This window comes from Cyrtonyx montezumae, unplaced genomic scaffold, assembly GCF_038088225.1.
Source record: "Cyrtonyx montezumae isolate F1298 unplaced genomic scaffold, pur_monq_1.0 scaffold_5, whole genome shotgun sequence".
In the NCBI taxonomy this organism is placed as follows: domain Eukaryota; kingdom Metazoa; phylum Chordata; class Aves; order Galliformes; family Odontophoridae; genus Cyrtonyx; species Cyrtonyx montezumae.
This window is the reverse complement of record NW_027072056.1, coordinates 13478416-13491899: the sequence shown is the minus strand read 5'-3', so window position 1 is coordinate 13491899 and position 13484 is coordinate 13478416. Positions and strand designations below refer to the sequence as shown.

The 13484-nt window shown below is 42.6% G+C and overlaps 1 long non-coding RNA gene across 1 annotated transcript; it reads left to right on the top strand.

Moving 5' to 3' along the window:
- The first annotated feature begins 11921 nt into the window (after nucleotides 1-11921).
- Nucleotides 11922-13046, top strand: LOC136056347 (uncharacterized). Its single transcript, XR_010622931.1, has 3 exons — nucleotides 11922-12000; nucleotides 12301-12377; nucleotides 12956-13046. It is a non-coding gene; the product is annotated as an uncharacterized LOC136056347 (long non-coding RNA).
- Nucleotides 13047-13484: the final 438 nt, after the last annotated feature.

Below are 13484 nucleotides of genomic sequence, written 5' to 3'. Positions count from 1 at the left end.
ACGTAGGAGGGGTGCGGCTGCAAACTTGATGTGTTTCTGCCCTTGTGCTATGTGCTCCAGCCCATTCATGCCACTGCTGTTAACTACAGTGTAAGAATATTTACTCTTGGATTGTAAAAACTGGGCTGTACACCAAATTATTTGCATTGTCTTCAGTGCCCTTGTTGTTTTGAAATCTTCTTTTAAGTCAAAATCCAGGAGCTTTGCAATGCAGGAGGGAAGTGTTCGTTACCAACATGTTCCCTTTTTCATCTGAAGGCATTTACTATGATGACTCTAAACTAAGCTGAATATTCTAGTTATTGATAGTTTCTAGACACTAAAGATAGTCTGTGTAATTATTACATGTATAAGATTTATAGATCAATTTTAGAAATATTGTTCCTAATATCTTTTAACACATCTGTCCTTTAAAGACATGTGTTATTGGAAATTCAGTTTGGATTAACTGGAAACTCTGGAACTATTTGGGTATAAAACTAGAAAGAAATTTTCTCTTCTGCACTATGCTGTCAATATTGGATCTTGTTAGCATAGGAAAAGATTGTTGTTGAAATGATTGGATTGTGAGGATCCAGTCAAAGCAAAAAATAATACTGAATATATCATATTAAATCCTGCAAGGTAAGCATTCTTTCTGGAGGTATTCTGAGAGATATTTCACCTGGAACAGAAAAAAAAAAAGAATGAGGTGGGGAAGAATAAAAAAATAAGTTTCTACTTTCTGGATGTTGTATGTTTGTTTGTTTACAGTTGTTAAATAAATGTGTCATCAGGTTGAAGAAGACCTTATTTTTATAACAAAACAAACAAACAAAAAGATTGAATATGCTAGTTTTCTGGGGTGTCTTTCAGTATCCCTTTTTTCTCTCTCAGAAGAGGCCCTACATGGTAAATTGGCCCTCTTCAGCCAAGCTCACTTTGCCAGTAAGCCCTTCAGCACCAAGCAGTGCTGTTTGTTCAGAAGATGAATCACTGTCTCAGTTAAGGTCAGTGTCTTAAATCTTTGCTATTCTTTCAGCTGTTCTAGGCTGATTAATATAGAGTGCATATAGGACCTAGATTTCTTTTCCTGTGATCTTTGGTTACTGCCCAGTTTACAGGTAGGTCCTAAACATTCACAATGATAGTGTGCTTTGATTGAAATTCACAGTACCATTCAAGATTTTCCTTAGAAGACTGAAAAAGTTGAATGTAGACCACAAAATCAGTTGGAACATCCCATTTGCCCAGCTCATCAATGGGAATAAAGAGGAAGATGGGCCTCTGGTCACAGTGGAAGCTTTTTTTAGCATAGATTTTTGTAGTTTTGGTGCCACTTAATGGTTTTGGTTTGGTCTAAAATATATTGGTAGAAATACCTCAGATCATACTGATTTCTCTAACTCTAGCTGGAACTGTAGTTGAAAGCTGATGCTGAGAACTTAAGAGGGAAAAAAATGGGGATGGAAGAAAAATGGAAGTGGGTTCTGTATCACTACAGCATTTTCTCCCATTAACTTCTATGAGTTTCATTGCAGGCCTCAAGGCAAAGAATTTTCTATTTGGGCTGCAGGAGGGAGTGTTGAAGTGTTGAAAGAGGCAGGATGAGAAAGCTGCTATGTTGCTTAGGTAGTTGTTCTTAGAAAAGCATCGTTGGCAAACTAGCACAATAATTTTGCAAAGGAGAAAAAGAAACTTGCCCAGGAAACAGAGTTTTGCTGACAAGGTGTTAAGAAAAGAACTATCTGCTTTTATTTAACTCTTTTTTCTGGAGAGATTTAGCATTTTGCTATGTAGCTCTTTCATACCAAGCTAATCTTTAAAGGGTAGCCACTTTCTCAGCCAACACACTTTTTAAAGGTGCAGTACTGCTCTATTTTCCGAAGCTTTTTTAATCTTGTTTGAAATATATTAAATTTGTTATTGTTTCTGGCTTACAGTGAGGGGCTGGGCTTAGAGGTCTGTAAAAATAGAGGTGACATAGTTGAAGCTTACAGGAATCAGCAATGGTCAGTCATTAATGATAGGTCATGTGTGGCTACCCATAGTATCAGAAGAGAGATCTCACATGGATTCTTTTATACCTCTGGTAGGCTGGTCTTCACACTCATCTCTCCATGTCCAGAGCACAGCTAGTGGGCAGCTCTAAGGAGAGCATGCTGTCCCTGCTGATGTTTCAGCTGGATCATTGGACAATTTTTAAAGACATGTGATAGCAAAGCTAAGGTAGTGTTACAGTGCTATTATGAAAAGTCTTCTCCACAACGGATCTGGTTGCAAGGGAGTGCTTGGACTCAGTTTGCTGGTGTGACCTTTGAGTAGTTATGGGAGAAGGGAAGAAGGACTTTGGCCCATCACTTCAGGATTGTCTGTTGCCATTTGGAGACTGTCCCACAGATGTGTCTCTCTCAAGACAGGAGAGAAGGTGAAAGCGTTTTTGTATTCAGCTTCTATAGACATAGGAGCCCTTGCAGTTGCCCTCCATCAAGGCACATTGAGTAGGGATGCCACACAAGATTATAAAAGTGCTGTATTTTATGACCTCAATGCAAAACCTCTATTCGTTTCAACCTGTTTCTGGTAATGTGTCTAATACTAAATTATCTCTTTTATGTGGTTTATGCATTACATGCTAACCTCAGATTGCTTTCATGTGTTCAACTTTGAGGAGTTCAAGAGTTTTGCAGGAAGAGCAGTAAAATGTGTTTTTGTCAATCTCTTTAGTTTTTGGTCCAAGCTGGGTTTCTAATGGGCAATTTGAGCAGCAATGATTACTTGGAAGAGCAGGCGTAAGCAGCTTGCGTGCTGCTGACATGTGTGAGTGCATGTGCACAGGAGGCAACTACTAGGGAAATTGCATTTGGGAAGAGCTGGAACAACCAAAAGGTGAACATATCAGGATAAACTAGGAAATAGCATTACAGAAGCCTTGTTTTCTCTGGTTATTGAGATACGGTCAGTACCAGCATGATAATAGTCACGAAGACTGTGCTTTCCACAGTGTCATGTGGATTTCCTAATCTCTTTCATTTAAAACCAAGTCCCTTAGACCAGCTGGAGTTACTGTGGTCTTCTATGTGCTACCTGCATGAAGGGTGAAGTGAGCAGTTACAAGGGGCTGTATTAATGCACAAGGTGAGGCAGAAACAGGGAGTCTGAGCCATGGTGGGGCAACATGGTGGTTGCAGTTGGGCCAGCGTGAGGAGCAGAGGAATGCCAGGGCCACGTGTCAGGGATGCCTGTCCCAGACAAAGGCTGTCACTTTGATGGATGCTGTAGTGTGTGTTGACAGACAGCATGTTCTCTATGGCCTGTCTCCCACTGCCATGCAGGAAACAGGAATCAAAGGGGCAAGGCACTGGGAAACCCCGAACCTCCCTGATTGCAGCACCTGCTTTGTTCATCCATGCCATGGGCCCTCCCCAAAGGAAGAGGTGGGACCACTCCTTCTGTCTCTTCCAGAGCAGGATGATCTCAGCATGAGTCACTTGCAGCAGAGTATGGACCCTCTTTCTTTAGAAACAGTGCCCAACTAGCAGCTGCATGGCTCAGCACATCTCTGACACAGCTAGGGTAGGGCATCTTCCTAACTGAAGCATTCAAGGGCATGGCCTGAGTGTGCTATAATTTTGTGTGTAGTTCTTGCCTGAGAACAGGATGCAGTGAGCAGAAGAGGGTGGGGATGGTGGGAATATGTTTCTCTGATTCTTGGTGGCCACTGTATGTCCACAAAGTGTGTTCTTCTGGTCCAATAAGGGAAACTGCAGGAGCTGTGAGCTTCTTCCTGGAGGTGTTAGCTGCAAACGCAAAGAGAGATCTTGTTTCATTGGTGTCTCAGTAGGGTTTGAATGGCTGAGTATTACTGCTGAAATCTCCAGTTGAGAGCCAGCCTTTTTGCTGTGACAAGCTGCCTTGTTTTTGCTTGAGTTTTCTTCTCAGTATCTCATGAAATTTTCAAATATCTCCTACACCAACACCTTTCTTTCCTCTCAGAGGTCTATTCTTCCTCTGAGTCCTTGGAAAACACTACCTCAAAGCCATTTGCTTGGTCTGAGTGACATGCTGAGCAGTTAATGAACCAGCACAGCTGTGTTAAAGCATCTGAGCAATGAATACAGGCTAAAATAGAAGCCACAAGCGGGGAACATGCAAACCCTTCCTGTGCCAGAGATGAAATCCAGGGAATGCTGGGCTGGATCGCTGGCTTTTCACGCCTCTCGCTAGTTAAATCCTAGTCTGTAGTCCACTTGTCCACTCCATCTGAGCTGGTGGCTTCTTAACAGCTTTGTAGGTGCATTTCCACTGGGACATCTTCCAGAAACAACAGAAACTCACACACCACCTTTAAGCCAGACACATGTAATTAGGTTGTTTTTCGGAAGGTTGGTTTGCTACAGGCAAATAGCCCATCACTAAATTTGAAGGGCCAGCTTGTCCAGTTTTTAACCTCACAAAGATTTTGTTACAGTTAATCCTTTACTGATGGTCCCTGTGTCCTGTTCCAAGTAACTTAAATGATACAGCTTAAGTCTATTTAAAAGGATGGGTGGAGTACTTGTCCCATTCGTTCCAGCTAAGAAACAAACCCGGGCTAGCCAAAAGGCTTTAAGTAAGATTGGGTGATACTCAGAACATGAAGATTTTTGGTTTGTATAACAATCCAAATGTGGTGAGTGGAAGAAAGTTGTCTAGTTTTTAATCAACTCAATATTTGTGCAGTGCTGCGTGTAGAAGTGGGAGCAGTACTTACTATGTAGCCGATTCTCGTAATCTTATCGTGAATTTTGTAGTGTTATGCTTTTGGAAAAAATATCCTGCTATTATGTAAGAAATCTAATTTTAATTAAAAAAAAAAAAAGTGTTTCTAGCCTTGCACTTGTGTAGAGTGTGACTTGAGTACACCTCAAAGTAAAATGAACAACAAAAACCCTCCCTCAAATATTACTGTTTCTGAGTCAAGCTCTGTACACTCATGTTCCATTTTTCATTTGATTTTTTTGTTGTTGTTGTTGGCATTTCTGCTGTTATAAGTCAATGGGTGCCCCGAAGGAAAGATTTGGTCTTCCTTGCCTGAGCTTGCCCTGCAAAAATCTATTGGTAAGAAATATTACCCAAGTGACTGTGGCATAAGTAATGGTATTCCTTGCCCAAAGATCACCCAAAAAAATCATTCTCTGTTCATATTGAGAGGAAAGGGAAGGACAGTGCAAGTGACTTTTGTTTCTGCTCTTTATGTCAGATACAGCTCACCTGTTCACCAAGTACCAGATAGACCCATCAGGATCAGAGCAGTCACTAGATCCTGAGCTCTGCTTCAGTTTTGCTAGTGAAGCCCAAGTCTGAAACTGCTCAAACCAATCTGTCCTTCCTTTACTTTAAGCACACAGTGAAATGGTATTCCCTTTCTGGAGGAGGAAACACAGGACATTCCACTCCCTTGGCCTGGCAGCACTGGCCAGCTGTGCACAGCTGTGCACCAGCCCAGCAGCAGAAAGTCCAAGTTCACCCTTCCTAAGCAAGGACTCAGGCCTTGTGCTCAAGCCAAGCTGGCAGCTGCAGACAGAGGGAAGAAGCACAAAGGATAACAGACCCTGCATATAGGACCCGTGCTTTCTCTATCAGCATCACTCCACCTTTGAACCAGAGAAGCTTTCATGCAGACAAAACTGTAAGGTAAGCCTGGACACTTCCTGCTTCACTGCCCACAATAGCTGAACCTCACTTGTGATCCTGTGAGCAAAGAATGAGTCTCTTTTAGTACTCCATTTCTTTTTGTGTGTGTGTGTGCCTGCAAATATAGGCAGTAGAGTGTGGGAGGATTTGGAAATACAAAGATCATCTGTGCTCTTTAACTAAGTGCCATGCATTTTAGGCTTCCCTGTAAAATATAATGATAGATTTCTTCAATAATAATTACAGTGGGGAAAATGCTTCATCCAAGTTGCATAAGACTAGCTTTATCCAGGCCTATGCTTTTATAAGAACTTAATTGTAGACAACCTAACAAAGACCACAAGCTTTTGTTAGTGATAAGCAGGGTCAAAACATTTAAAGGAAACCCAAACCAAAAATCCCTCTCTGAAGTCTCTTTTCATCCACCACAGTGCACTAGTGATTTTCACTGGAATCAGCGTGTGGTTCTCTTATCTTGTGGTGGGAAGATAGGTCCATGGGGAAAACAGTAAGCTGTCTGAGCTTTTGAATTGAGTGGTGGAAAACATGGTGTGTGATTTTCAGAATCTCTGACCATAATCCATCTTTAAATGTTCCCTTAGTTCTGAGCAGTTTGAATTCCCTTAATTGCATGAAGGATTTACAGTTGAACATTTCAGATATAATTGCCTCTGTTATTGAAAACAAAGGAGACACGTGCCAGTCTGAAACAGCAAAGATATGGCCTCAAGGAAAGGGATTAGTTCATCCTTGTCTCTTCCCCTCACACATGCACATGCAGATATTTCTGCACAAAGCCCTCTCTACCTACTTGTCAGTGTATTCATTGTCCCTTGATTTCCAGGACTATATTTTGGGCATGCCTTTGGATAAGCTTCTAATGGTTGAAAAGTTCTTCACTTAAATTCATCATCATTACCAAAAGAGCAGCAGGGATTTAAACCTTAATATTGTGATGAGAGTAAAAAATAAATTAAATACGTTTTTTAACAGTGTTTCCCAAGAGTTGGGAAAACAGAAGTCCTAGAGGCCATCAGACGTAACCACTGGGCATTTGGTAAAACTCCTGTATCTGGTTCATAGACAGTGGAGTTTTAATGTGAATGCCCATTGCATGAGGCAGTAAATCTCATTCATTAAATTCTCTCTTTGGAGTCCTTGTCTTCAGGATCTTCCAGACCTTACTTGTTCTCTCTCTAGAGATATCTCCAGAATTACTGTTGGGCCTTTCTGCTCAATGATTTGTCTGCAAATGGGTGCAAGACTGGGCTCCAAATTAATGCTTGCATTAAGATATTTGAATGAAAATGATTCACTCTACCATTATTCAGTCACCAGCTATTTCAGCCCACTCCTAAAAGACAAACACGATGACTGCGGACCTTTGCTGCGTACAGCTGTGACTAGGATTGGACCCTGAGCAATGAAGATAAACAAAGTTTACATATAAAAGAAAAATTTTGGTGTCTTACGCTGTGCTAGATACAGATTTGGGGCTTTTATAACTTCTCTAGGTGAGCACTGCTGATACTACTGAGTGGTATTGTGAAAGAGAACAGTGAGGTGTGTTTGTGTCTGTGTATAAATGTATGCAGTAGAAATGTAATTGGCTTTGAGATTGACACTGGAGACTTAGGCACATTATAGCAAGGCGGTGTCATTGCTCGTATCAGCCTTATTCATCTCTGTGAGCCTGATGCCAGGAATAAGAGGTTGTGATGCTGTTCAGTGGCACACAAGCAGCTACTGGCACACAAGCAGCTACCATCTTGTTGTGTACACACTGGTGGAAGTTACCCTGGAGACCATGCAGTAGCAAGGGCAGCATGTGTGTTTGCGTACAGATTCTGGGGTTGCTTGGAAAAGCCCACCCATCAGGTGGGTTAATTACGAGCTTTGTCAGCACTGCTTGGCTCCTGGCTCTCTGCAGAGCTCCAAGAGGGGAGCAGCAGAGCTCCTGAAACACTAGGAGCTGGAGAGAGTTGAGGTTTGAGCACTGTTTTTCCTGTGCTTTTCCTGAGCCCACAACTGACTGTGCAAGTCGGCCAGCAGTGAGGTTGCTAACTCTCCATGGGGGCTAAGACCGCCCGTCCCTGTTCTTTGCATGCTGCCCTACACGTGGGTGGTGTCAGAGGGCCACCTTGGCACAGTATCTCTAAAGGGGATTCATCCCCTCAGATGTGGACGTGGCACACCTGAGTTGTCTAGACCCCCCTCTAATAAGCAGAGAGCTAGAGATGTGTCTAGGGGCTGAGTCACCTTAAGCAAACAAGCCTTGCTAATCCCCCCTAAAACTGCCTACTTTTCTCCAGCAGCAGTGATGTGAGCCCAGAGTGGGAGATACCTGCACTGCAAGACAGACTGAGCCCTGTCCCTTTTCTGGTGTTAAATGTGTCTATGTAAGCATTAACAGATTAGAAAGTTGCTTTGTTCTGCCCTTCTTGGCTTAGAGTTTGCTGCTGTCTGTGAGGATGAGAAAGGAACGGCAAGCCATTAGCCCATGACCCATCTTCAGTTTTTATACCTCCCTCTTTGCCTTATAATGAACTTATCAATGTGGCTTGGGGAGACCTAGGAGGTGCGTTCAGTCAGCACTGAGCAGGAAGACACTTCCCTTTTTCTAGGATGTCAAACTCCTCAGTATACAAAGAGCTGCCATCCTTTACACACACCGTCCCCAAATCTCTTGGTATCTCCTCTGCCTAGGCATGAAACCATGCTGCAGCTTGTGTTGGGGGCATGTTGGGTCCCATAGCAAAGAAGAGCCCACAGCACCAGGCTTCAGTCGCAGAAGAGGATTTTTAAATGATATATTAAACATGTGGCCAGAAGGCTGCTAGCTCTTCTGCTCTGTGCTGCTTCCCAATGATAGAGGATATACCCCAACCGTGGGGTATAGGCCAAAGGATGGATGCAGGAAGGCATCAAGGTTGAGAAGCTGGTTTTAGTGAGCATGGATGTGTACAGCTGAAATCCGTGATGTTAAAGAGACCATTTTCTGAGCTGCTTTTCAGTCTGACTGTGGTGTGCTTTTTCTGCTTTTTGTTTTTTTTTATTATTATTATAATTTTTTTTTTAAACATAAGCCTCAAGGGCACAGCTTTTCTTCCTTTGACACTCGTAACTCATTCTTACAAGTTTACATGTGTTATTGTTGGGAGCAACAGGCAGTAAATAATGCTTTTGGTCAAGGCTCTTACAATGTGTAACTCAACCTCAAAACATCTCTGAGTTGTCCATGCCGTGACTACTATTGATCCTAATAAAAAATAGGGGAAGCATGGAAGAGACAGGACATCCTAGAGCAAGGCAAATCGAACAAAAATTCCCATGCTGTGCTGTATTTAGGCAGACAACAAATTCCTTCCCAGAAACCTGCACACCTGGATGTAGACAAATGAAGAAAGCCTTGAGCAGACTAAAAGGGAATACTCCCTTAATTGAGAAAATGTGTTTAGGAAAAGGAGATGTTTATCTTGTGGCCCTTGTTTCAGGTTAGAGTTGAAAAAGCGTCTTCCTCTTAGAGACAGAGGGCTCCTGTAAGTGGCAGAGCAAAAAATATTGCAGGGAAATAACCCAACCCTTGAATTCCAAAAATACCAGCTTCTTTCAAAGTAAGATTTATATGCAAGAAGACAATCTCTCTTACAGAGTTTTTCCTGTCGTTCAGAGTCTACTCACTGGAAACAAGCAGCCAATTTAAAAAGATATTGGAAGAACAGCTTGGACACAGAGAAAGGAATGACCTGGAGTCTTAAAAAACAGACAAGCTTTTCAGTAGCTCGGCACTTGGAACATGAAGCTAGAAGTCACATAAGGCCAGTAAAGTTTAGGGCATTCTGGTTACCTAAAAAATTAACCATTATTGGCTCCTCTCCTTAGTATCTCTGCTCAGGGATCAAGTTAACTGTTTTGTGGGAAAGCTGGATGCAGTTGCACAGCTGCGGTGGTAAGTTTTCTTGAATGTGTAAAGGATCGGGATGTGCGAGTGGTTAGGTTATTTGAGGGCTGGTGTTCCTGAGCCCTCTTTGTCTGGGATCCAGACGGGCCTTCCTGTTGAGAAACACTGGCCTACTTCAGTGCAAGACAAACAACATACCAGCTTCTGCTCTAGCAAGACAGTGGATGTTGTTAACTATTTCTATTAATGCTGCAACCGTGTAGTAGCTTCTGGAGGTACCTAACCAGAATTAGCACAGCTCCTCTTTCCTCCTCACCTCCCCTCATTCTTTGGTTGTATTAAGCCAGCCATGGCCTTTGCAAAAGTTTAGGAGATCTACTTTTTGCAAGAAAAGTGTTTGTTTTTGCCATCAGGCTGTGGTTCCTGAGGTCTCAGTATGCCCTGGTCAGAACTGAGGATGCCCATTGCAGAAGCTGTGCATATCCAGGGTAGAAATAATGTGCACCGCCAGCTGTATTTGAGGATGCAACTTCATCTGCAGGATGAGCAGAACATATGTTGGATTGCTTAACAGCATCTCCTTAAAAATGAAATGAAAACAAATAGACGCTCATGCCTGCAGTCCCGCACTTCCCTTAAAAGAAACAAGCCCAGATAAAAGTTCTTTCTTTGGAACAGGGCCTGTATGTCATGCTATACAGCCTCATAGTAATGCTCAGAAATGACGGGACTGATTTGGCATACTGGTAAGGGTCTGAGCTGTGCTCTGAGAAGCATTTTCTTCTCTGTGTCCCTTAGAAGGCATGGCCTAGCACATGAGGAAAGGGATGCAGAAGATGTTTTGTGACATGTGTGGAACTGTTGTTTTGTCTGTGGATTTAGCCACTTTTTGCAGTGCTGTCCAAGTTGTCGTGGGGCTCCTTAAGGAGCCCTAAAATTCTACAGTGCGGCCTACGGGAATTTCTCTCCCTCTGATCTTTCACATATAGCCCACACATGGACAAAAGCAGATGGAACTTGGGATTGTCTTATGGTGTTTGAATTGGATACTGCTTTATCTTCTGCCCTTTATTCACTTATACTTGTTGTAGATTCATAGATACATTAGGTTGGAAAGGACCTACAAGAGCATCTAGTCCAACCATCCTCCTATCACCATCCCTACCCACTGAACTACTAAATCAAATCCCTTAGCACCTCATCTAAACGCTTCTTGAACAGCGCTAGGGATGGTGCCTCAACCACCTCCCTAGACAGGCCATTCCAGTGCCTGACCACTCTTTCAGAAAAAAAATGTTTCCTCAGGTCTAATCTAAATCTTCCCCAGCGCAACTTGTGGCCATCTTGTGGTTGTAGTTTGAAGGAGTCAGCAAACTGCCTGTAGAAAAACATGTGTGCACATAAAACCTGTATATTCTATTGATGACTGCATAGCCTATTACATATGCATTTAATAATTGTATCACATGTCTAGTTTTCTGTGTATGAAAAGCATAGAGGTACCTATCAACAGAGTTAAATACATACTAAAACGCTATGATGTGGTAGGAGGAGTTCTAGCAGGAGGTGTGTGGGAAGAACTCTTTGTTATGACTGTACCAAACTTGACTAGTCCGAGTGTGATGTACCCAAGCTGAAGAAACCTTTATACCACACAGTATTTTCCAGTTAATTATATATATTTGTACATCTGGGTGTGTGTGTGTGGACAAGTGAGATCATCCATTCCTGAGAGACCTTTTTTCATCCTCTCCAGAATATTTTTCCTCTCCCTAGCTCCTTTCCAGAAGCTCAACAACAACAATAGAGCCAAGAGCCTTCCCCTCATCTGGTGTCTGCAGTCTGGTGTCTGCACAGAGGGCTGGGCTTTGGGGTGTGGGCTCTGTGTTCCCCAGTGGTGTTGACTCCAAGGACTGGGCCAGCTCAAGTCTGGTGCATTTCCAGGCTCAGATACGGGATGTTTTTAGGACAGCCTGGCTGTGGGCCAGGTTCTGGCCAGAACCAGGAAAACAGGAACCAGGAAAACAAATGTTTTTTCTTTTTGTCTCCGAATGTGCTTGAATAGCAGAGAAACATGGCAAAGAATAGCTCTAGGTTTTAGGCTGTCTGGCATCCCTGAAGCAATGTGGGTTCAAGGGTCTACTTTAATACAAACAGATTTATTTTGTAGTTATATTTGAAAAATGTTCATCTTAATAATTATTTATGAGTTTTGGGGTTAGTTTTGGCTGCCTTTTTTAGAGGTGAGTTTGAATTTTTTTTTTCTTTTTCGTTTTTGTAGGGGTTTTTTTTACTATTATTATTTTGAAAATTGCTTCTTTTTTTTTCTTTCCCGTATTTTCTTGGATCAGAAGGTTCACCAAGATGCCAAACTGTGGCTGACTTACAGCTTCAGCACATCTCGTAACAATGCAGGCCATGACATGCCAGCGTGATGGAGCGTGGTATGTACAGTTCAGGAAAGATGTGACAGATTAACACTGCTGATAATGGTTGCCACTCCGGATATTCTACTAATATCCCCTTCTTCCAGGTAGTTTAACTCTTGAGACACTGTTATTGAGTGTACCTAGAGAAAACAGATGCCCACAGTCAACAAGACAGTGAGCTTACGGACATTTGAAGTATTTTGTATTCCATTGGAATGATGTTTCATCATTGCAGAGCTGAGCAAGAGAAGAAATGTAGGCTACACTTAATAGTGAATGAGCAATAACTTCTGCTTAATTTCTATGTAATTTCAGGTGGTGTGCTGACTGGGATCTGCAATGTGTCCCATTTCTGCATGGAGTATGAGGAAAGCTGAGCAGTACCCACTGTGGTTTGTTCCCCTTCTGCATAAGGTGTGATGGCTTCAACGCGCATTCTACCTCCCTCATTCAGAAGAATGTAATGAGGGGGGCATTGGAATACCAGGAAGGAAAGCAATCAACGTGGGAAAAAATGATTTTTCTGCCTTTTCCAGTTTGTATTCTCTTCCCACCTAGAAAATATTAAGTGATGTACAATGCCTGCAAAATATCTGTAGCATAGACCAGGCTTTTATAGGCTTTACATTCCAGTCCTGCTTGGGGTTTTTTTAGGATATAAGCAAGTTGCATTTGTAGTTCTGCATTGGGTCAAGAACGGTGCTCGTGAAGCAGTAAGATTCCTATAGCCTTATCTGCAGGTCAGCCCAATGGAGAAGTAGGTAAACATGGGTTACAGGATCATTAGTCCTTGATCTGAAACAAAAGGATGTATGGAATGACTGGATGTCATTGCTAGATCTAATGAACCCCTCCAAAGGAGGCTGTGGTCTGACCTGATGAAGTCCTAACTGTGCAGTGAAAGTTGATGACTGTACTCACTGGGCTCATCATGGCTGCCCTTGTAATCTCTTTCTTTCACTCCCCAAAGGTTGCTAACGTCTGTCTGGGCAGAAGAGAGGTGCCTAAAGAAGGTGGTCTGAACTTCAGGATGGCCCACCTACTCCTGAGGGTTTGTCTGGAGAACTCGGATGCTTCCTCCTGCTCACTTGCACAGTAGCTGGGTTCTCCTGGTGAAGATCCACTCCCTTTTTTTACAATAGGACATACAAGCTGTTTCCAAAATTTGGAGAAGAAAAATGGTTACGTCTCTCCTTCCATTGAACTAGCTAGTGGGAGGAAGGAATGAAAAGTCCTGCAGTTAATTGAACTGATTTGAAGAGGAAAATCTCCAGGATGCCCCTAGTCACTGGGATTGGAAAGGCCATGATTTTTCCACCCAGCACCGGACAGGCTCAGGGCAACTTCCAGGCTGAATCCTTAATCTGGGATAGGAGCTTTGTTGTCCTGGTTTTAAATGGTTTATCGGGAACACATTCCACAACAAACTACATCCAGAACTTCTGGTCTTTTTAAAGTCATAAGCAGAATTCAGTGAATTTTTCTTGGCAGGATCCAGA